Raw genomic sequence first — 26,654 nt, 5'->3', positions numbered from 1 at the left:
TTGAAAATAGGGTTGTGAAGAAAAACAACAAAGTGTAGTTCCCAAGAGATCAGAGTTAGGCCTTGTGCAAATTTGTGTAGTATTAGACACATAATTATGTCATTTCAAGGGACTAGTGTCTCCTTTTTCTTATTACAAGTAAATCATTTTATAGGATTGGTGTATCCTTCTGGTTGATGAAAGTAAATCATTTCAGCCCCACTAGTGTCTCCTTTGTGGTTTGTGCTAGTAAATCAATGTAACGATAGGTTGGTTCCTACAGGATCATTTATAATAAAAGAAGTTTCATACATATTTGGTGTATTATTTTGTTGATGATGTGATTGACATTGTATATATATTTAAATTTTTTCAATGATTAAAAATTGGACATTATACTGATTCACAAACCCCTCTCAATATAATCACAATTCCAACAATCAGTATTAGAGTTCGTTCCTTCAAGAAGAAATCTAACCATTGGAAGATATATCACAAGGGATAATGGCAAGTCACAAAGGATCTTCCTCAAGCGAAGATCCACTATTTGATGTATCAAATTAATCCTTTTCGAAGGTAAGAATGAGTACCTATATAATGTATGTTTGTATTGATATTTGGTTGTCTGTTGAAAGTGGTTATCGGGTTCTAGTAACTCCTTCAACTAATTCAAATGTAAAAGTTCTCTATTAAAATAATGCAAAAAGTGAAAAATGTCATATTATGTGGACTTTCAGATACATAGTTGTTCAAAGTGATGCATTTCAAATCTAGCAAAGAGATTTTGTACAAGCTTCAAAGTAGCCATAAAGGAGATGAAAAAGTGAAAAAGTTTAAGCTACAAAATCATACAAGATAGTTTGAAAGTCTAAGAATGGATGAAGATGCAAATATTACAACATTGTTTATTTGTATAGTTGAGATAGCAATAACATTAGGGGTCTTGGTGATTCAGGTAAGGAATATGAAATTGCTCACAAAATAGTGAGATCAATTCCCTCAAGATTCAATAAAAAAGTTTCAATTATTGAAGAAATGTTAGATCTTCAAAATTTGAATATGGATGCTCTTCATGGAATTCTTACTACATATGAAATGAGAACAAATAAGGAGAAGTTAAGATCAAGGGAAGCAACATTTGAAGCAGTAAAAGAAAAAGATAGACAAAACGCCCATGAATATTCAAGTCAGGAATTAAATGAAGAAGAAGCTCAATTCATGAGAAAGGTGAAAAGGGGAATTGGAGACTTCAATGGCAAGCTTCCATTCAATTTCTTTGAGTGTAGTAGGGTAGGTCACTATGCATCTAAGCATCCTTATGCAAAATTAAATGATGATGATGATAAATAAGGATTCAAACCTCACAATCATAAAAGAAAAGGACATATCAAAAGAAAATAATGATGATGAAAGTGGTGAATGTATATATGAGGATGAGAGAGGATAAATTCTATACATAGCTATGAATAATTAAAATGTTGAAGAAGAAGTTGAAGGGGAAGTGGATCACGAGGGAGAACTTGTGAGTTCCCTAGAAGAAATATGAATACTAAGGAAAATTATAAATCAATTGAAACATTATCTACAAGAATGTAAGAATGAAGATTGTGATGAATCCTCATCCAATCTCCTAAAAATTGAACTAGAATAAACTAAAAGTATAAAGGATATTTTGAATAAATCCGATTTTGGATCAATGATATAAAATATATAAGTGTGATGCTAATAGTAGTATGCAAAAACACTATTTGAATTTTGAAAATAGGGTTGTGAATAAAAACAACAAAGTGTAGTTCCCAAGAGATCAGAGTTAGGCCTTGTGCAAATTTGTGCAGTATTAGACACATAATTATGTCATTTCAAAGGACTAGTGTCTACTTTTTCTTATTACAAGTAAATCATTTTATAGGATTGGTGTATCCTTCTGGTTGATGAAAGTAAATCATTTCAGGCCCACTAGTGTCTCCTTTGTGGTTTGTGCCAGTAAATCAATGTAACGATAGGTTGCTTCCTACAGGATCATTTATAATAAAAGAAGTTTCATACATATTTGGTGTATTATTTTGTTGATGATGTGATTGACATTGTATATATATTTAAATGTTTTCAATGATTAAAAATTGGACATTATACTGATTCACAACCCCCTCTCAATATAATCACAATTCCAACAATCAGTGTTAGAGTTCGTTCCTTCAAGAAGAAATCTAACCATTGGAAGATATATCACAAGGGATAATGGCAAGTCACAAAGGATCTTCCTCAAGCGAAGATCCACTATTTGATGGATCAAATTAATCCTTTTCGAAGGTAAGAATGAGTACCTATATAATGTATCTTTGTATTGACATTTGGTTGTCTGTTGAAAGTGGTTATCGGGTTCTAGTAACTCCTTCAACTAATTCAAATGTAAAAGTGCTCTATTCAAATAATGCAAAAAGTGAAAAATTTCATATTATGTGGATTTTTAGATACATAGTTGTTCAAAGTGATGCATTTGAAATCTAGCAAAGAGATTTTGTACAAGCTTCAAAGTAGCCATAAAGGAGATGAAAAAGTGAAAAGGTTTAAGCTACAAAATCATACAAGATAGTTTGAAAGTCTAAGAATGGATGAAGATGCAAATATTACAACATTGTTTATTTGTATAGATGAGATACTCAATAATATTAGGGGTCTTGGTGATTCAGGTAAGGAATATGAAATTGTTCACAAAATAGTGAGATCAATTCCCTCAAGATTCAATAAAAAAGTTTCAATTATTGAAGAAATGTTAGATCTTCAAAATTTGAATATGGATGCTCTTCATGGAATTCTTACTACATATGAAATGAGAACAAATAAGGAGAAGTTAAGATGAAGGGAAGCAACATTTGAAGCAGTAAAAGAAACAAATAGACAAAAGGCCCATGAATATTCAAGTCAGGAATTAAATAAAGAAGAAGCTCAACTCATGAGAAAGGTGAAAAGGGGAATTGGAGACTTCAATGGCAAGCTTCCATTCGATTTCTTTGAGTGTAGTAGGGTAGCTCACTATGCATCTAAGCATCCTTATTCAAAATTAAATGATGATGATGATAAATAAGGATTCAAACCTCACAATCATAAAAGAAAAGGACATCTCAAAAGAAAATAATGATGATGAAAGTGGTGAATGTATATATGAGGATGAGAGAGGATAAATTCTATAGCTATGAATAATTAAAATGTTGAAGAAGAAGTTGAAGGGGAAGTGGATCACGAGGGAGAACTTGTGAGTGCCCTAGAAGAAATATGAATCCTAAGGAAAATTATAAATCAATTGAAACATTATCTACAAGAATGTAAGAATGAAGATTGTGATGAATCCTCATCCAATCTCCTAAAAATTGAACTAGAATAAACTAAAAGTATAAAGGATATTTTGAATCAATCCGATTTTGGATCAATGATATGAAATATATAAGTGTGATGCTAATAATAGTATGCAAAAACACTATTTGAATTTTGAAAATAGGGTTGTGAAGAAAAACAACAAAGTATAGTTCCCAAGAGATCAGAGTTAGGCCTTGTGCAAATTTGTGCAGTATTAGACACATAATTATGTCATTTCAAGGGACTAGTGTCTCCTTTTTCTTATTACAAGTAAATCATTTTATAGGATTGGTGTATCCTTCTGGTTGATGAAAGTAAATCATTTCGTGTCCACTAGTGTCTCCTTTGTGGTTTGTGCCAGTAAATCAATGTAATGATAGGTTGGTTCCTACAAGATCATTTATAATAAAAGAAGTTTCATACATATTTGGTGTATTATTTTGTTGATGATGTGATTGACATTTTATATATATTGAAATGTTTTCAATGATTAAAAAATGGACATTATACTGATTCACAACCCCCTCTCAATATAATCACAATTCAACAATCAGTATTAGAGTTCGTTCCTTCAAGAAGAAATCTAACCATTGGAAGATATATCACAAGGGATAATGGCAAGTCACAAAGGATCGTCCTCAAGAGAAGATCCACTATTTGATGGGTCAAATTAATCCTTTTCGAAGGTAAGAATGAGTACCTATATAATGTATCTTTGTATTGATATTTGGTTGTCTGTTGAAAGTGGTTATCAGGTTCTAGTAACTCCTTCAACTAATTCAAATGTAAAAGTGCTCTATTCAAATAATGCAAAAAGTGAAAAATGTCATATTATGTGGACTTTCAAATACATAGTTGTTCAAAGTGATGCATTTCAAATCTAGCAAAGAGATTTTGTACAAGCTTCAAAGTAGCCATAAAGGAGATGAAAAAGTGAAAAAGTTTAAGCTACAAAATCATACAATATAGTTTGAAAGTATAAGAATGGATGAAGATGCAAATATTACAACCTTGTTTATTTGTATAGATGAGATACTCAATAATATTAGGGGTCTTGGTGATTCAGGTAAGGAATATGAAATTGTTCACAAAATAGTGAGATCAATTCCCTCAAGATTCAATAAAAAAGTTTCAATTATTGAAGAAATGTTAGATCTTCAAAATTTGAATATGGATGCTCTTCATGGAATTCTTACTACATATGAAATGAGAACAAATAAGGAGAAGTTAAGATCAAGGGAAGAAACATTTGAAGCAGTAAAAGAAACAAATAGACAAAAGGCCCATGAATATTCAAGTCAGGAATTAAATGAAGAAGAAGCTCAATTCATGAGAAAGGTGAAAAGGGGAATTGGAGACTTCAATGGCAAGCTTCCATTCAATTTCTTTGAGTGTAGTAGGGTAGGTCACTATGCATCTAAGCATCCTTATGCAAAATAAATGATGATGATGATAAATAAGGATTCAAACCTCACAATCATAAAAGAAAAGGACATATCAAAAGAAAATAATGATGATGAAAGTGGTGAATGTATATATGAGGATGAGAGAGGATAAATTCTATACATAGCTATGAATAATTAAAATGTTGAAGAAGAAGTTGAAGGGGAAGTGGATCATGAGGGAGAACTTGTGAGTGCCCTAGAAGAAATATGAATACTAAGGAAAATTGTAAATCAATTGAAACATTATCTACAAGAATGTAAGAATGAAGATTGTGATGAATCCTCATCCAATCTCCTAAAAATTGAACTAGAATAAACTAAAAGTATAAAGGATATTTTGAATCAATCTGATTTTGGATCAATGATATAAAATATATAAGTGTGATGCTAATAGTAGTATGCAAAAAAACTATTTGAATTTTGAAAATAGGGTTGTGAAGAAAAACAACAAAGTGTAGTTCCCAAGAGATCAGAGTTAGGCCTTGTGCAAATTTGTGCAGTATTAGACACATAATTATGTCATTTCAAGGGACTAGTGTCTCTTTTTTTTATTACAAGTAAATCATTTTATAGGATTGGTGTATCCTTCTGGTTGATGAAAGTAAATCATTTCAGGCCCACTAGTGTCTCCTTTATGTTTGTGCCAGTAAATCAATGTAACGATAGGTTGGTTCCTACAGGATCATTTATAATAAAAGAAGTTTCATACATATTTGGTGTATTATTTTGTTGATGATGTGATTGACATTGTATATAATTTGAAATGTTTTCAATAATTAAAAATTGGACATTATACTGATTCACAACCCCCTCTCAATATAATCACAATTCCAACAATCAGTATTAGAGTTCGTTCCTTCAAGAAGAAATCTAACCATTGGAAGATATATCACAAGGGATAATGGCAAGTCACAAAGGATCTTCCTCAAGCGAAGATCCACTATTTGATGGATCGAATTAATCCTTTTCGAAGGTAAGAATGAGTACCTATATAATGTATCTTTGTATTGCTATTTGGTTGTCTGTTGAAAGTGGTTATTGGGTTCTAGTAACTCCTTCAACTAATTCAAATGTAAAAGTTCTCTATTCAAATAATGCAAAAAGTGAAAAATGTCATATTATGTGGACTTTCAGATACATAGTTGTTCAAAGTGATGCATTTCAAATCTAGCAAAGAGATTTTGTACAAGCTTCAAAGTAGCCATAAAGGAGATGAAAACGTGAAAAAGTTTAAGCTACAAAATCATACAAGATAGTTTGAAAGTCTAAGAATGGATGAAGATGCAAATATTACAACATTGTTTATTTGTATAGATGAGATACTCAATAATATTAGGGGTCTTGGTGATTCAGGTAAGGAATATGAAATTGTTCACAAAATAGTGAGATCAATTCCCTCAAGATTCAATTAAAAAGTTTCAATTATTGAAGAAATGTTAGATCTTCAAAATTTGAATATGGATGCTCTTCATAGAATTCTTACTACATATGAAATGAGAACAAATAAGGAGAAGTTAAGATCAAGGGAAGCAACATTTGAAGCAGTAAAAGAAACAAATAGACAAAAGGCCCATGAATATTCAAGTCAGGAATTAAATAAAGAAGAAGCTCAATTCATGAGAAAGGTGAAAAGGGGAATTGGAGACTTCAATGGCAAGCTTCCATTCAATTTCTTTGAGTGTAGTAGGGTAGGTCACTATGCATCTAAGCATCCTTATGCAAAATTAAATGATGATGATGATAAATAAGGATTCAAACCTCATAATCATAAAAGAAAAGGACATATCAAAAGAAAACAATGATGATGAAAGTGGTGAATGTATATATGAGGATGAGAGAGGATAAATTCTATACATAGCTATGAATAATTAAAATGTTGAAGAAGAAGTTGAAGGGGAAGTGGATCACGAGGGAGAACTTGTGAGTGCCCTAGAAGAAATATGAATCCTAAGGAAAATTATAAATCAATTGAAACATTATCTACAAGAATGTAAGAATGAAGATTGTGATGAATCCTCATCCAATCTCCTAAAAATTGAACTAGAATAAACTAAAAGTATAAAGGATATTTTGAATCAATCCGATTTTGGATCAATGATATAAAATATATAAGTGTGATGCTAATAATAGTATGCAAAAACACTATTTGAATTTTTGAAATGGGGTTGTGAAGAAAATCAACAAAGTGTAGTTCCCAAGAGATCAGAGTTAGGCCTTGTGCAAATTTGTGCAGTATTAGACACATAATTATGTCATTTCAAGGGACTAGTGTCTCCTTTTTCTTATTACAAGTAAATCATTTTATAGGATTGGTGTATCCTTCTGGTTGATGAAAGTAAATCATTTCGGGTCCACTAGCGTCTCCTTTGTGGTTTGTGCCAATAAATCAATGTAATGATAGGTTGGTTCCTATAAGATCATTTATAATAAAAGAAGTTTCATACATATTTGGTGTATTATTTTGTTGATGATGTGATTGACATTGTATATATATTGAAATGTTTTCAATGATTAAAAATTGGACATTATACTGATTCACAACCCCCTCTCAATATAATCACAATTCCAACAATCAGTATTAGAGTTCGTTCCTTCAAGAAGAAATCTAACCATTGGAAGATATATCACAAGGGATAATGGCAAGTCACAAAGGATCTTCCTCTAGCGAAGATCCATTATTTGATGGATCAAATTAATCCTTTTCGAAGGTAAGAATGAGTACCTATATAATGTATCTTTGTATTGATATTTGGTTGTTTGTTGAAAGTGGTTATCGGGTTCTAGTAAGTCCTTCAACTAATTCAAATGTAAAAGTGCTCTATTCAAATAATGCAAAAAGTGAAAAATGTCATATTATGTGGACTTTTAGATACATAGTTGTTCAAAGTGATGCATTTCAAATCTAGCAAAGAGATTTTGTACAAGCTTCAAAGTAGCCATAAAGGAGATGAAAAAGTGAAAAAGTTTAAGCTACAAAATCATACAAGATAGTTTGAAAGTCTAAGAATGGATGAAGATGCAAATATTACAACATTGTTTATTTGTATAGATGAGATGCTCAATAATATTAGGGGTCTTGGTGATTCAGGTAAGGAATATGAAATTGTTCACAAAATAGTGAGATCAATTCCCTCAAGATTCAATAAAAAAGTTTCAATTATTTGAAGAAATGTTAGATCTTCAAAATTTGAATATGGATGCTCTTCATGGAATTCTTACTACATATGAAATGAGAACAAATAAGGAGAAGTTAAGATGAAGGGAAGCAACATTTGAAGCAGTAAAAGAAACAAATAGACAAAAGGCCCATGAATATTCAAGTCAAGAATTAAATGAAGAAGAAGCTTAATTCATGATAAAGGTGAAAAGGGGAATTGGGGACTTCAATGGCAAGCTTCCATTCAATTTCTTTGAGTGTAGTAGGGTAGGTCACTATGCATCTATGCATCCTTATGCAAAATTAAATGATGATGATGATAAATAAGGATTCAAACCTCACAATCATAAAAGAAAAGGACATATCAAAAGAAAATAATGATGATGAAAGTGGTGAATGTATATATGAGGATGAGAGAGGATAAATTCTATACATAGCTATGAATAATTAAAATGTTGAAGAAGAAGTTGAAGGGGAAGTGGATCACAAGGGAGAACTTGTGAGTGCCCTAGAAGAAATATGAATACTAAGGAAAATTATAAATCAATTGAAACATTATCTACAAGAATGTAAGAATGAAGATTGTGATGAATCCTCATCCAATCTCCTAAAAATTGAACTAGAATAAACTAAAAGTATAAAGGATATTTTGAATCAATCCGATTTTGGATCAATGATATAAAATATATAAGTGTGATTCTAATAGTAGTATGCAAAAACACTATTTGAATTTTGAAAATAGGGTTGTGAAGAAAAACAACAAAGTGTAGTTCCCAAGAGATCAGAGTTAGGACTTGTGCAAATTTGTGCAGTATTAGACACATAATTATGTCATTTCAAGGCACTAGTGTCTCCTTTTTCTTATTACAAGTAAATCATTTTATAGGATTGGTGTATCCTTCTGGTTGATGAAAGTAAATCATTTTAGGCCCACTAGTGTCTCCTTTGTGGTTTGTGCCAGTAAATCAATGTAACGATAGGTTGGTTCGTACAGGATCATTTATAATAAAAGAAGTTTCATACATATTTGGTGTATTATTTTGTTGATGATGTGATTGACATTGTATATATATTGAAATTTTTTCAATGATTAAAAATTGGACATTATACTGATTCACAACCCCCTCTCAATATAATCATAATTCCAACAATTAGTATTAGAGTTCGTTCCTTCAAGAAGAAATCTAACCATTGGAAGATATATCACAAGGGATACTGGCAAGTCACAAAGGATCTTCCTCAAGTGAAGATCCACTATTTGATGGATCAAATTAATCCTTTTCGAAGGTAAGAATGAGTACCTATATAATGTATCTTTGTATTTATATTTCGTTGTCTGTTGAAAGTGGTTATCGGGTTCTAGTAACTCCTTCAACTAATTCAAATGTAAAAGTGCTCTATTCAAATAATGCAAAAAGTGAAAAATGTCATATTATGTGGACTTTTAGATACATAGTTGTTCAAAGTGATGCATTTCAAATCTCGCAAAGAGATTTTGTACAAGCTTCAAAGTAGCCATAAAGGAGATGAAAAAGTGAAAAGGTTTAAGCTACAAAATCATACAAGATAGTTTGAAAGTCTAAGAATGGATGAAGATGCAAATATTACAACATTGTTTATTTGTATAGATGAGATACTCAATAATATTAAGGGTCTTGGTGATTCAGGTAAGGAATATGAAATTGTTCACAAAATAGTGAGATCAATTCCCTCAAGATTCAATAAAAAAGTTTCAATTATTGAAGAAATGTTAGATCTTCAAAATTTGAATATGGATGCTCTTCATGGAATTCTTACTACATATGAAATGAGAACAAATAAGGAGAAGTTAATATCAAGGGAAGCAACATTTGAAGCAGTAAAAGAAACAAATAGACAAAAGGCCCATGAATATTCAAGTCGGGAATTAAATGAAGAAGAAGCTCAATTCATGAGAAAGGTGAAAAGGGGAATTGGAGACTTCAATGGAAAGCTTCCATTCAATTTCTTTGAGTGTAGTAGAGTAGGTCACTATGCATCTAAGCATCCTTGTGCAAAATTAAATGATGATGATGATAAATGAGGATTCAAACCTCACAATCATAAAAGAAAAGGACATATCAAAAGAAAATAATGATGATGGAAGTGGTGAATGTATATATGAGGATGAGGGAGGAGAGATTCTATACATAGCTATGAATAATTAAAATGTTGAAGAAGAAGTTGAAGGGGAAGTGGATCACGAGGGAGAACTTGTGAGTGCCCTAGAAGAAATATGAATACTAAGGAAAATTATAAATCAATTGAAACATTATCTACAAGAATGTAAGAATGAAGATTGTGATGAATCCTCATCCAATCTCCTAAAAATTGAACTAGAATAAACTAAAAGTATAAAGGATATTCTGACAAATCTTCTAAAAGAAAAAGAAAGACATTATGACAAGTTGGAAGTTGAAATTGTCTTTTTGAGAAAGGAACTAGAAAAAGTAACAAGTCAGTTGAATCAAAATGTAATGTTGGTAAAAGGAATTGAAACTTTAGACCATTTTCTTGGTTGTCATAGGTCTCTCTTAATCAAGATAAGCCTTGGATATTAAGAGAACCCTAAAAACCCTAAGGGAGAGTCAAGCTCAACAACATCAGAAAAGGAATTCAAAGAGCCTGCAAGATTTGATAATGTACTCAGGAACACTAAGAAGGAGTCACAAAATATTGAATCTTCTTTGACTAAAACAAGGTTGGGTGATTCTAGAAAATTAAGAAAAATCCAATAGAGAATCAAAGGAATAAAAAAAAGGAGATGATGGAAGCCATGTAAATATGCTAAAAGGATCAATCAAAAATAGGAAAGGCACCCAATATAGTTATAGATCAATAAGGTTATGACTATGTCAAATAAGGTAGGTGAATTTGATTTAATATAGTTATTCCTTTCAGTAGACAATTTACACCCACGTACCAAAATTTCTTTTATGGATATTATTTTTATTTGTGTAATAATTTTGGTTATAAAGAAGTTGATTGTAGAACTAAGGGTATTAAAGTCTACCAAGATAAAAAAATAAAAAATGTGAGGGAATCTTCTCATCCGTCACATACACAAGCTCTTTAATTTAGCAATGAAGAAAATATTTTGTAAGCCTTGAACACAAAGCCTCATTGTTTCTATCTTTAAAAGTGAGAATGAAAACATTCCTTGTAATAATAGGAAAATGATGATTAGTCACATTTTAGCTAAGTTGTACATAATTATTTTGGAAAAGAAGATTAGTCTCTCACTTGAAAGGCATGGTAAAAGAGCTAACTTCCAAGCTATGTTTATGATATATCATTCAACTATGAACCATCCTTTTAATCTCAAGATCATTTTTTATGAATGCCATAATTATTTGAGAAAAACTTTTGACATCATTCCTTGGAAAAATCTATGGAAGATGATATAAGAGATAATGGTTCCTCTTGAGTTGAGGGTCATTGTGTGACAAGACTGTATGAGAATGTTGTTTCCAAGATTAGGACCATTGAAATTTGGTTTAAACAAATTAATGCAAAATTAGATTCAAGCAATGGTTTCCCTTATGCCATGCCCTTTTTGGAATATACATTGATAATCTAGAAGAGTGTTTGGAAGATTAAAGTTGTGTAGGCCCCACAATCACTAGTATAGTAATAACTCTTCTCCTTTATGTTGATGATATTGTTATTTTAGGAAGGAGTCATTATGATCTTGGAAAGAAACTTATAATCCTCCAAGATGGGTATAATTATTAATGTTGATAAAACTGAATTCATGATAATTAGATCCAAAAAGATCACATATGGTACTTTTATCTATCACAACAACAACTTGGAGGAAGATCCTTCGTACAAAAATATTAGAATCAACATCCATCATAAGCTCAATTGGAATTATAACATTGATAAAAGCATGAATGGAGAATGGAAATGTTACTATGAACTTGAAAGCAATTGTAAGTCAACAAATATTTGGATATGGGATTAAAAAAAAAAAATCCTTTGTGATAATCTTATCACTTCAATTATTTTATATGGATGTGAGGTTTAGGGTTGTAGTATCGCTGGAGATTCGTGGAGGAAGATTAAACAAATCCTAGTGTAATTTATAACCTATAATATCAAGATTAAAGGAAGTAATCCCTCCCTATCCTCTTGATTAAAGCAAGCCTTTCCCCCATTAAAAGAATCACTATGGATAGGTATCTTATATATAACAAGAATTTATTGAACATGGAAGCCAATAGGTTTCCTAAGGTTGCTTCTAACTCTAGCCAAAAACCACATTTTTGGCTCAAGTGAGGATGACATAAGGATGCCTATTGTTGGCTAGATCATTGAGGGGTAAAGAAGGAGATCATTTTGTAGAATAAGGATAATATTAAAAATATTATTGCTTTGAAATTTATGAATAAATTGTGGGCTGATAAAGAGTTAGACAGAAAGAGGAAACTAAAATAAAAAATGTCTATTTGTATTAACTAGTGTTAACAAGAAAATTTGCATTGCTAAGATAAGAACTAATTCCCATGAGCTTCATAGTTAAAATTGGTGTTGTTTAATTCCTAAAACATCGTGGGATACCTTTGTGATATTAAGAGGGTGGCAGGCGAAAATCACTTTCTCTTATATTGTTTATATTATACTCACATTCAATATAGTTTTCAAAATATTTATCACACTACTAACTTTCTTGAATTTCTAAGTCAGTCAAAGTATGGTGGTTTTTGAATGCCCCCTCTTACAGCTTTTTGAAGATAGAAATAAAATTTTAAAGAATTCTGATTAATTTCTTACCTTATTAAGGTCTGGTAGACCATATAACTCTTAGTAGATGTTAATCATCACCATAAAATTATAATTATATATAGTTATCTTTTAAATTTAATTTTCATTTTGTAATTATAGTTTTTCTTTTTGTTTGTCTGGTAATGTGAGTCATAAGATGATTGGAATGCCTAACTAATGGCTTGAGTAGTATTGACCTAGAGGAATTGATGCAATCAAAATCAACTGGGGATCATATCCAACTTGGACCACACTAGCCCTTAGCATGGATGGAATTTTTCCCACGGGTTTCTGAACCGATTTCCTTTTCTCCACAAAGTTCCTTAATAGAACACTCTCTCACTATCTATTCTACACACTGTGAGCCATTTTATAATTATAAATTATTTTTAATTAAAACTACAATTTATTTTATTTTTATTTTTAAGTATGAGTAATTAATTTTTTAATACAAAAAAAATAATTATAAATTATAATAAATTAGTTTTAAAGATAAATTTTGTTTCTTGTCATTTTTATTTTAAATAATTAGTTTTAAAGTGTGTTATTCAATATCTTTTTTTTTTAATAGCTTTGGTTATTGTTTTGAAATTGAAAATTTTATTATAATTTTAGTTTAAATCAATTGTTATTATTATTTTTAATTTTTTCCCTTAATGAATTTATATGAAAAATGATTGTGGACATTCTTTAATATGGAATCTAATATTTTAGCCCTTATATCCTTATAGTGGTAAATAAACTAGCACATGCTAAATGTCCCTTATATCCTTGCATTCTTTGCCAAAGAAGGTAGCATCTGTAATGTTTCTTTCTAATTAATTTCCCAAAGGAGGATGAAATATCCTATTCAACCCCATGGGTTATTGTCAATGATAAAAGGGGAACCCATTATCCAATGTTTTGGGGCACCATTGGGTAAATTGGGCTAGTTGGGGCAAAACTTGTGAAGGAAGATAGAATTGGGGATAACTAGAGGGAAACTTGTAACCCCTTCACATTAAATAAGGAGAAGAAACCCATTGGGTGCAGTATAGGGCTTATAAATGTACCAACATTTTATTTGTCAATTCGGAAAGTTTGTGAACTTCGAGATGCAGCACTGGAAATGCTAGAGAAAGCCCCTGACAACTTGCAAAATAAATGCTAGTCTATCTTGTGTATTAATCTCAACAATAAATGAAATCCTGCACTAAAAGATAATTGAAGAAAACATCAATCCACACAATTAAATCGTGTGGAAAATAAAAGGGCAATTAACAATGCAAAAGGAAATTCTAATTACAAGCGAATAGAAGGGAAATCTGAACTAGAAATAAAGCAGTGTCGACATAATAAGAAAAAGACTATAAATGCTAGAAGTAATTCAAACCATTCTTCTTGCACTAATTCTACCTGCACTAATTCTGCCTATACTAATTCTGTGTAAAGTTAACTTGAAAGCATCAACAACATAACAAGGAAATTTACTGTGTAAATAAACTCATGACGGAAATTAAATTAATTTGAATCTCGCCTTCCTTGTCCCTGAAATGAATCATGGAGAACTGTCTAGAAGTTAAAGGAAAGTAAATATTATTGTTCGCAGTTTGTTCTCATTAATATCGGATCCACAACATACAAGTAACATATGGTTTTTTGTAAGCATTGTTTAAATAAATATGTCAGTACCTCAAAACCATAATCACTCACATTGTTTTCATGTTCTGGAATATAAATCAATTATAGTTTATCAATGCATAAGCAGATCTTTCAAATAATAACTACTGGAGGAATATCCCAAGTGTAAGCACAAATCTCAAGGACATGAATAATTTATTAATGCGGCAAATCAATGAAGTTTAGAGTTGAAAGGAAAACGTTGCAGCAAATTAAATGACATTAATTGAAGGAAGAAAGAAACTGTAAATAAATCAAATTCACACAGCAAACAAACAAGAATCGAAATGCTATCTAGCTTAAAAGATGAGAGCAGTGTCGAGCTGGTCTGGCGGCCAACCCAGCCAGCTCACGCCCTCTTTGAGTGCCTGGTTCACACAGAAATTAGAATCATTAGATGCAAAAAATAAGTAGACAGTTCATGGATAAAATTGCTTAGTTAATTCCTAGAAAAACAATCTTTACATCAAGCAGACATTGCTTAGCTCCGGCAAGACAAGAGGAGCGATCCACCAGTTATGAACTGCGTGAGGCTACCTTGGGACAACTCCTCTGCCCTTTTGCACCTTCCTCTCCTGCGCACTGTCCCTGGCTAGATCATTGTCTAATTAATTAACTAATTTTCTGACTAATCGTTCTTGCTCCTGTCAATCTCTTATATAGCATTAAATTACAAACTAGGCCTTTTTAATTAGCCGATTAGCAGATCTCAACAATTTGCTATGAATGATGTTGATTTGCAACTAAATTTCAAAATAGGGAACGATTCTGGAATCATTCCTCTTTTCCTGGAGCAGTGTGATTTGGCTTAATCGATTTCCTCCTTGCGTGAGCTGCTCTCCGGTTGGCATCAAAGATTCAGCGCATATCTCAACAAGCGCCAGAGGAATAGATGCAGCACTATTGTTACCATAATCAGCTAAATTTTTTATTACCCTATCAGGTTGAATATGCAGCCAATCAGCTACAGCACTAATAATCCTCTAGTTTTCCTGGTGAAGCAGCAACCAGTCCAAATGTGAACCTGCCCTAGCTTCTTCCATTGCTGCCTATGGAACACGGTTTACTGCAAAACGGAAAACCTATTTGCCATTAATTTGAATACAAGAATGGGATGAAGGATTTGGAGGTTTTAGCGCTGCGTTGTTTGAGCTACGTAAGTCCTTCACTACACCTTCTCCAATGGCTGGGACACTCAAATTATTTTGACCATGCCCATCATCTGCATCTGACTGAAGTAATAACTTGGCAGGAAAATACAAACAATACATGTGGTAGATTTGAGAGAGTAAGAGCTTGCTCTTCGTCAAGAGTAGCAACAAAACCGTTTACGCTTCTACTATATGAGTACAAGATGTTGTCTTTGGTAGCCTCGTTACTTCCTCAAACTGATGCTAGAAGTTCATGATGAGATTCGACTACCAGTTGGCAGTCCACATTTTCATCGTGTTGTCCTCCTAAGTACACCACATAATGTTGTTTAGCGGCCACAAATGAAATTATCTTCTCAGCCATTGCAGTTGTTGCCTTCTGATGCGTGGTGTACAATTAATTCCAGGTGCTTACATATTTTATAGGAACGTTTCAATAGCAAGCCAAGGAACCAAATCCTTATACAAGTCAACAGCTGATATAATTCGACCCCCATGAATGGAGGGTTCAAATACATGCACAACTTCAAACACGATGACATTAGTGTAATAGTTTGCATGCTGCTAACAAAATAGCACTGCCTTCATGAACAGAGCATAAGACCAGGTTTGAGGTTAGCATAGTGCAGGAAGCTACTTTTACTAGCACAGGAATCCCAATGCGGGGTGCAGGCAGGTAAGTGCAATGGTGCAGGCACGTCCCAAAGTATAATAAAACCAGTTTTAATCCTGCAACATACAAGCCTTAATTAAACTCTCATTAATGCTATTTTAATCCTGTTAAAACAAAGAAGTAACAAATACTCTTTGAAAATAATCATTTAGCCAATCGACAACATGAGAGAAATAAATAAAAATAAGACAAAACCGAGACCCAACATCCCCCTATGCTGACCATCTTGCATGTCCTCATGCAAGGAAATTTGGTAATGTCACTTCCTTGCAAAAAAAAAAATTAGAAATATTTGTAGGCGTTCAAAATGATGTTCCTACAATTTTTCGTGATCACATTTCCTGCACTAGATAAAGCTTGCTCTAAAACAGAGTGTCTGCTGGACTCTTTATTTGCTTAAAATAATTTCAAGAAAACCTAAAATGAAAGCTGCCATAAAAACTAAATTGCACGGATGGTGTGATTACTTGAAAACAATAGCTAACTTTTAAAATTTCCATAAGAATATCTCACAGGCATCCCTTATCAGAAGTTACACTTTTAAAAATCCTCATTGTAAATGTGAGTGACATGATTTAAAAGCATGGTGTTAAAAGTAGACATAGTAATACCTTCCCATAGTGACCATTTTACCATTATCCATGTATAGTTGAAGCTCCTCTTTCCTAGGCACAGTGAATTACCTGCACTAAGGGTCTCCACGCCCATAAAAATCATTCCAAAAAGATAGAACTCCAAGGTATAACAACAGAAGGATTTTAAAGCCATTCTCAAAGAGATTTATAGTGAGTTCACGGAAAGCAAAAATAACCAAGTAAATTATAGTGTAGAGTCAACTTTAATACCACAAGCATGGCCCTACTGCCAGCAGGCGTCCATAGCCTCAATAGGGATACCTTTTAACCTTATGAAATGCTTTTGTCCCACCTATTAGATATAGATTCAGAGTCGTTTAAGAACATTTACTTTTTTTCTTTTTATAAGTTAATAGAGGGCCATTGTCCTAGCTTGGTAACCAACTATCGACAGTGCCATTCATGAGAACTAACAAGAATGAATGAGCTGGCTCACGATGAGACCTCTCGTCTTCCAGTTTTTCAACTGAAAGCCATTACCCTGGCTTGGTGACCAGAACGGTAATGTCATTCTCCTTAGGACCCATGATCATAGTAGGTCAGCTCGCAATGAAACCCCCTATCCCTCAATTAATTCATTTGTTTTTAGAAAAAAACTCTGATTATGATTAACCTTAGATGGGTTACTTAATAGGTGGGGAAGCAAATATACTCCTTAAGAGTGCAGGATGGCGTGAAAAGTTTTTAATTACTATTATTTACTGGTTGGTCATGCTACCCTAAGAACTTATTTAAAAGACATCTCGGATAATGACCAAAAATATTCCTTGAGTGGATCATGCCAGGGTTATTTATGAAAGCTTATTAGAGTTTTGTAGGTGTGATCCACCATAGGAGGTTTTTCATTGGTCCCTTCGAAGAGGAACTTAAAAATATTTTCTGGATGATAGTTTGTTCAAATAGGAAAAAATATTACATGTAACTTATAACAATACTTCACTGACATATTGATCAACAATCAAAGTCACTTTAAGAGATGAGGTATTAAGTGTAAATTTTTTCTGACAAGTCTTACCATGAGAGTGCATGATAATAGAAATTTGAAAAGTTGTGCTTTTAGGGAATCACAAGTTCAAGAGTGTTATTATGCATCTTTATTCATTATTCTCCTATTATCCTACCCTATTTTTAAAGAAATAAATATCACCTTTAAGTGAAGGCATACTTCCAATGAAGCCATGTGCATAACAAAATACTAAATATACTCACACTCAGGTTTAAAATGTAAACTTTAACCCATATCGGAGTATGAGAAACCAACTTACTTACTTGATATGGTACCAAGAGTTTTTGAATGATGAGGGAATGGGGTGTACTAACAATTGTTTGGAACCATGATTCAATAGGACACACATATTCATGGTTCTCCAACTTGTATAGGTCTTCCACAGCTTGAAGATTTCTCTCTTTAGATTGACAAGGATGGTTAAGGGAAACTCTAGGGTTTTCTTCTTTGTGAGCTTCAACAACAGTTTTCGAACAAGTTCCAATCATGGATTGCTTCTCTAATGGTTTATGGATTAAAGTTTCTTCCTGAGGTAAATGTTGTGTGGTAATAGGGGAAGTTTTTGGATTCACTCCTCTCGCCTCTCTAAAAGATATGACATTACATTTGATAGGGGAGCGAGTAGGAAAAATAGGTTTTTTAAATTGATGTGCAACTTGATTGTTGAAATTAGGTTTTGGTTGCACAAATGGTTGGGACCATAGAGAGGGATAACATGGTGGTACATTGGACGGGAACTGTAACTGTTGTGGCTCAGGTAATGGAATTTTCATGGGGAATTTCCCTAGACAAGAGGCTTCAAACCATCCTTGAGGCTACGAGAATATCTGGCTCGAGGGAGAGGGCCATTGTGGGAATATGGTGGGGTATTGAATCAAAGGAGGATTATAAGTCTGCCATGGAACTGTGGGGTTGTAGATGTGTTGAGGAACTTGTTGGGGACAATAAATATTACTCCAAGTATTAAATGATGATGAGTTTTGAGTTATACCTGGCGGTCGATTTATTTCCTTACTTGATTCCTTAAATACCTGTTGAAACCCCGCCAGTGATGGGAAATAATTTGTTGAATGATCCTCCTTACACTGCTTTCGTTCTTCCTGCAAATCAACCAACTGTAAATTTAGAAAAGATTTTGTAGCTCCTATTTTTGTAGCAAATTCCAAAAATTGAGAAGAAAGTTCTCTAGAATTCTTACCGATCTTGGATATTCCTCTTGAATAACTAATGCACAATTTACAAACATCATCATATGGTAAGTGAGAAACATCACCTGCACCTATTAGATTTAACGGTTCTAAAAATTCATCTTTGATTCCTTTGAGTAGGAGTGTTTTCAAGGTCTCTTTTACCAAATTCTTATGTTTTGATTTTTGGAGGTTGTATCTAAATCGCTCCACATAATCCTCCAAGCTTTCATTTTCCCCTTTTTTTATTCCAAAAATATCTTCATTGGCCTGGCAGTAGTCTTGATATTTCTCCAGGAATACAATCTTCATGTCTTACCATGTTTCAATGCAGTTCCCACTAAGGCTCATGAACCATCAGAGAGCTGCTCCTTTAAGAGTAAGAGGAAACAATTGCAACCTTTGAGAATTAGTACAATAACCATATCCTCTATAGAGTACTTCAAACTAAAATAACAATGTATCTGGGTCTTCATTTTCCAAACCATGAAATTTTGGTAGTGCAAATGGGGGAATATTATGCATTTGAGCCACTCCTAGATCCTTGATAGGAAATTCAAAAGTAACAATGTTTTCCATTTCTTACGAAACTAAAAGAGGTTCTCCATGTACTACTTCTAGACTCCTTCTTTGAATGTTCCTGGAACTAATCAGTGAAATAGGTGCATTGAATGATTGATATTAAAAAATACCTCGAAATACCATTTCTCTATCTTTACAAGCTAGTTGGTATATATTGTTAGCACGTGGTTGAATAGATAAAGGGGGGGTTCTTACAACACCCAAGAAATGAAAAAAAAAAAAAAAAACTTAAAAAGAATGCAGGAAAGAAACAAATTCAAAGAATAAATTCTAAGTAAATAAAGTTTGCAAAAAACTAGGTAAAGAGAAAACCAAACTGCAGCAGGTTACCAAGGTCAATCCCCTAAGCGCCTCCCCAACAACAGCGCCAAAATGTTGGGTGAAGTATAGGGCTTATAAATGTACCAACATTTAATTTTTCAATACGGAAAGTTCATGAACTTCGAGACACAGCACTGGAAATGCCAGAGAAAGCCCCTGGCAACCTGCAAAATAAATGCTAGTCTATCTTGCGTATTAATCTCATCAATAAATGAAATCCTGCACTAAAAGAGAATTCAAGAAAACATCAATCCACACAATTAAATTGTGTGGAAAATAAAAGGGCAATTAACAATGCGAAAGGAAATTCTAATTACAAGTGAATAGAAGGGAAATCTGAACTAGAAATAAAGCAGTGCCGGCATAATAACAAAAAGACTGTAAATGTTGGAACTAATTCAAACCATTCTGCTTGCACTAATTCTACCTGCACTAATTCTGCGTGTACTAATTCTGTGTAAAGTTAACTTGAAAGCATCAGCAACATAACAAGGAAATTTACTGTGTAAATAAACTCATGAAGGAAATTAAATTAATGTGAATCTCGCCTTCCTTTTCCCTGAAATGAATCATGGAGAACTATCTAGAAGTTAAAGGAAAGTAAATATTATTGTTCGCAGTTTGTTCTCATTAATATCGGCTCCGCGGAATACAAGTAACATATGGTTTTTTGTAAGCATTGTTTAAATAAATATGTCAGTACCTCAAAACCATAATCACTCACATTGTTTTCATGTTCTGGAATATAAATCAATTACAATTTATCAACGCATAAGCGGATCTTGCAAATAAGAACTACTGGAGGAATATCCCAAGTGTAAGCACAAATCTCAAGGACATGAATAATTTATTAATGTGGCAAATCAATGAAGTTTAGAGCTGAAAGGAAAACGTTGCAGCAAATTAAATGACATTAATTAAAGGCAGAAAGAAACTGTAAATATATCAAATTCACACAGCAAACAAACAAGAATCGAAATGCTATCTTGCTTAAAAGATGAGAGCCGTGTCGAGCTGGTCTGGCGGCCAACCCAACCAGCTCACACCCTCTTTGAGTGCCTGGTTCACACAAAAATCAGAATCATTAGACGCAGAAAATAAGTAGACAGTTCATGGATAAAATTGCTTAATTAATTCCTAAAAAAAAAATCTTTACATCAAGAAGACATTGCTCAGCTCCGGCAAGACAAGAGGAGCGATCCACCAGTTATGAACTATGTGAGGCTACATTGGGACAACTCCTCTACCCTTCTGCACCTTCCTCTCCTGTGCACTGTCCCTGGCTGGATCGCTGTCTAATTAATTAACTAATTTTCTGACTAATCATTCTTGCTCCCGACAATCTCTTATATAGCATTAAATCACAAACTGGGCCTTTTTAATTAGCCGATTAGTAGATCTCAACAATTTTCTATGAATGATGTTGATTTACAACTGAATGTCAAAAGAGGGAACGTTTCTAGTGAATCATTCCTCTTTTCCTGGAGCAATGTGATTTGGCTTAATCGATTTCCTCCTTGCGTGAGCTGCTCTCTGGTTGGCATCAAAGATTCAACGCATATCTCAACAAGTGCCAGAGGAATAGATGCAGCACTGTTGTTACCATAATCAGCTAAATTTTTTATTACCCTATCAGGTTGAATATGCATTCAATCAGCTACAGCACTAATAATCCTCTGGTTTGCCTGATGAAGCAGCAACCAGTCCAAATGTGAACCTGCCCTAGCTTCTTCCATTGATGCCTGTGGAACATGGTTTACTGCAAAACGGAAAACCTATTTGCCATTAATTTGAATACAAGAATTGGATGAAGGATTTGGAGGATTTAGCACTGCACTGTTTGAGCTACATAAGTCCTTCACTGCACCTTCTCCAATGGCTGAGACACTCAAATTCTTTTGACCATGCCCATCATCTGCATCTGACTGAAGTAATAACTTGTTTGGTGGGAAAATACAAACAATACCTGCGGTAGATTTGAGAGAGTAAGAGCTTGCTCTTCATCAAGAGTAGCAACAAAACCATTTATGCTTCTACTGTATGAGTACAAGATGTTGTCTTTGGTGGCCTCGTTACTTCCTCGAACTGATGCTAGAAGTTCATGATGAGATTCGGCTACCAGTTGGCGGTCCACATTTTCATCGTGTTGTCCTCCTAAGTACACCACATAAGGTTGTTTAGCATCCATAGCTGAAGCTATGAACGATAATGACAACACTAGCACAAATGAAATTATCTTCTCGGCCATTGTGATTGCTGCCTTCAGATGCGTGGTGTACAATTAATTCCAGGTGCTTACATATTTTACAGGAATGTTTCAATAGCAAGCCAAGGAACCAAATCCTTATACAAGTCAACAACTGATATAATTCGATCCCCATGAATGGAGGGTTCAAATACAGGCACAACTTCAAACACGATGACATTAGTGTAAGATTTTTCATGCTGCTAACAAAATACCATTGCCTTCATGAACAGAGCATAAGCCCAGTTTTTAGTTCAGCATAGTGCAGGAAGCTACTGTAACTAGTGCAGGCATCCCAATGCATGGTGCAAGCAGGTAAGTGCAATGGTGCAGGCACGTCCCAAAGTATAATAAAACCAATTTTAATCCTGCAACATAAAAGCCTTAATTAAACTCTCATTAATGCTATTTTAATCCTGTTAAAAAAAAGAAGTAACAAATACACTTCGAAAATAATCATTTAGCCAATCGACAGCATGAGATAAATAAACAAAAATAAGACAAAACCGAGACCCAACAAAACCCTAAAAGGATTCTATAAGTAAGAGAGAGGAAAAATCATTTTCTCATCATTGTGAATTGGATATTTTCTATTTTGTGAGTTGATGCTCTAGTTTTAAGACCCCTATATCCTTTTGATTCATTTTGGTGGTGATGATCCCAACCTAGCTAGTCCCTTACTTTTCTCTCAAATTTTTGAAACAATTGTTCTAAGGCTTTTTGATTTATTTTTTTTCATTCAAGTGTTGGGACAAATATTGAGAAGGGGGCAGGGGGGGGGATGTTACAAAGTATTTTGTAACACTTCCCATCCCATATCCTGAAGTGTCAAAATGACAAAAGATTTCAATGTATTCACCACGAAACATACACAGAAGCATCCCTGAAGAAGAGAAGAAAAATTTACCTGAAAGAGTTTCTGAGAAAACTTGTCAAAAACCTAGTTTTTAGGATCAGCGCATTTTGCACTACTGGTTATCCATGCTGGTAACTTGTTGGAGTATCCTGACCTAGTGCTACTAGTGTGGATTTTATAGGGAAAACCCGTGTTGAACCTCTTCAAGCATCTTTTCCTAAAGTGGAGGAGAATATCCTTTTACTAGAAGTCTCGAGAACAACGAACTGGCTACAGGTGAATAAGAATTAGAGTGAGATCTCCCATTCTTGGTCCTTGATCCTACTTTCATGGATCTTTCCCTTGTGTTTTGGAACCTCTCCCTCCTTTTATGGATCCTTAACTCCCTCTCCTTCCCTATAAATGAGATCCCCACTATCCATATTCGGTTGGCTATTGCTTGGTTTCCTTCCTATGCTAAAACTATTCCCTAATGCCCATGTTGTGAAGGAGAAAGGAGTGCTTGAAGGTCTTGGCTAGGACTTGGAAACTCATCCAAAGGAGGCTTCCAACATCAAGGCTTAAGTGGTTGTAGGCTTCCCCTGCTTTCTATTAATAATACATTATGTGTTTACTTTCCATAAGTGTGTAAATCATTACTCATTTAGTGTGATATTCCTTGATCTGTCATATAGTTTATGTTAGAAAGAATATGCTAGGCGTGCCTTTGTCATCTCCGTGTGATCTTCCTTGTAGTTATTCATCCTAAAGAACGTAGAGAGGATTGAGCTTGGAAGCGAGAAGGCCAAGAACGACACCAAAGGAAATTAGCATTAGAGTGAGGTATGTCATCTATCTTTCTTTGTATTTTTCTAATATAAACTAGCAAAGTTTGCATATATTTGTCTAGCTTGTTACTAGATCCTCCCATAGGACTAGAGGGATCGTTTCTATTTGTAGAAAGGAATTCCTTCAAAACAAAATGGCGACTCTACTAGGGAGCTATAACCCTTCAAACATCCTTTTTAATTTTTGTCTTTGTGATTTGATTGGCCAATCTCCTAGTAATCTATATTTCAGGTTCTTTATGGGTTTGCATTCTGAGTAGTTTGTGCTCTAGAGTGTCAAGTGTGAATCTCTCTTTGAAGTTATTTTTATTTTTCTAAGCCTTTCTCGCCCATCTCGTTTAATCCAGTAACAGTTGCAATGCTAGCAGGGTTTTTTCAATTACAGTCGCGTTGAAAGCCTTGTCAACATGGGTTTTAGCTGATACAGTCGCATTAATCGATGAAACTTCAGAATTTTTAGGGTTTCTGTAAGGAAATCCTAGTGTTTCTTGATCTCCGAAGTATCCTCTTACTCTTTGTGGTTTGGATTTTTCAGTATTTTGGTTGATTTCTGATTGGTTTACAAAATCCATCCCATTGCTTTGAAGTAGTGAAAGTAAATCTTGATTGAATCTTTAGGTCTTTAGGTCAGTTAGATTTTTTGTTTATTGCTCACGTGTGTGGAAGGAATACTGATTTGTTGTTGATTAAGCATTATTAGTTCTTTTTGGAATCATAAAAGAAATCACATTTTGCATTTTCTTCGCTTTTGTCTCAAGACTTACTTTTCGGAATTGCATTAGGTTAAATTGCATTGAAAAGTCATTTTGGGATTACAATTGAGCATAGATTACATTGCTTAGATCTAAAATTTGAAAAGAAGTGTATTCTCTTCCATTGAAAAGAAAAAGTAAAAAATTTCATGTAGGTGCATTTGAATTAAATTTCATTTTTCTTTTGCTGAGTGCATTGAAAAAGAAAAGTGAACAATTCATGTAGTTGCATGTTAGTGAATTGAAGTTCGTTTTACTTTTGTTGAGTGCATTAGAATAGTGAAAGTGAAAGATATATGTAGGAAGATTTATTTGTTGCATACTTGGTTATTGTATCAATGTTTGAACCTCTTCCCTATGCTAGATAGCTTTCATCGAATTGAAAAGAATCATTTTTCATGCTAGTTGCATCATAGGTGTTCAGGTGACATTGATATTTGAGCCTTAAAACTGTAACATAATTGAAGATCAACTTAAAATTTACGTCAATTAACCTAATGAGAATTTGTCATTAACGAAAAAAATTTAGAGGTCTAGGCTAGAGACATGTTTCGATGTCGTTAAATATAGGATCTGTCATTATTTTCCAGTTTTGTATCATGAGGATGAAATCCCATTCCACATACGAAAGTGTATAGGATTGTTCTCCAGTACTTTCGGGTATATCGGAAGTGCTCCATGCATGGTAAGTATATGGAAACGCTCTCATCGAATGGTTACGCATTAGACAACAATACTATGCACTGCACTCCCACATATCGTCGTGTATATTTAGGGAGTTCCCAATATATCCATCCACATGTAATCGAGTTTGTTGGCTTGTATACCATGATACACCGAACACAACATTCAGGGAGATTGGCTACCGTATGTTAAGTCCTTGGTTCTCCAAGGCGTATATTACAGTTCATGGTTTCTTGGTAAACCCTCATGCCTAGTTTACCCCTTTTTGATTTTTTTTTTTTTAAATAAAATCAATCGACCACGGAATCACAAATTACCCCTGAAATGAAAAAATCCTTTTGTCTTCAACATTAATGGTTAATTGTAAAATCAGATTTGACCCAAAATCATTCACCAACACACATCATTGATTGTTTTTTTGAAAATAAATTGTGCTAGAACCACAAGAAGTCCAAAACGAGACCTCAGATATTAATGGAGATGCTAATGCACCTGATTCACCTAGAGTTGTAGGTTCCGATACTATTGAGCCTAAATCCCTTGAAAGCCAATTTTTTGAACTTGGTCTTGTCCTAAGTATCCAACCCCTTTCTTCTTGAAATACTTCATGGTAGAACCACAAGAAGTCCAAAACGAGACCTCAGATATTAATGGAGATTCTAATGCACCTGATTCACCTAGAGTTGTAGGTTCCGATACTATTGAGCCTGAATCCCTTGAAAGCCAAGTTTTTTAAATTTGTCTTCTCCTAAGTATCCAACCCCTTGCTTCTCGACCACCATCAAAGTTTGTAGGATCATCTTAGGGATCTCCTTTGACTAATCCTCAACCTACTTCAAAGTTCTTGCTTTTTCCTCCTAATCCACTCTTTGAATCAGATCCTACAAATCCTGTGTATTTGTCACCTCCACATCCGTATAGTCCTTTTGATACTCCCAACGTACCTTTGAGTCCTTCTCCTAGAGAAACTTAGCTTCCCAACTGAGAGTTGTTCCCAATCATGGAAATAGAAGGTGATAACCCACCTGTAGGGTCAATACCTCAAGGCATTCCTGTGGAAACTTCTGGAACTCATATTCCAAGTACGAAGATTGATCCTAATTTTATTTTTCCTCCTGAAGGATTTCCTTATGTTTCCACTCCCTACATGATGAGTGGGCCAAGTACACCTCCTACTTATAGTGCACCCTTGGTCCCACCAAGTTATAACTCTCTCGGAAATGATTTTTCTAACAATTCTGGTGCAACTTCATTATCCCATAACCCCATTTGGTCATATGGTGTCACTCCTACTACTAGCTCGTTTGTTCCAAATGCGCAGAACCCTACCCAACCTGCTTTTCCTTCTCAAATTGC

Source organism: Pinus tabuliformis, chromosome 9 (genome assembly GCF_031772625.1).
Source record: "Pinus tabuliformis cultivar Carrire ecotype Pingquan chromosome 9, CPIR1, whole genome shotgun sequence".
NCBI classification, from domain to species: Eukaryota; Viridiplantae; Streptophyta; class Pinopsida; order Pinales; family Pinaceae; genus Pinus; species Pinus tabuliformis.
This window is presented reverse-complemented; position numbering follows the sequence as displayed.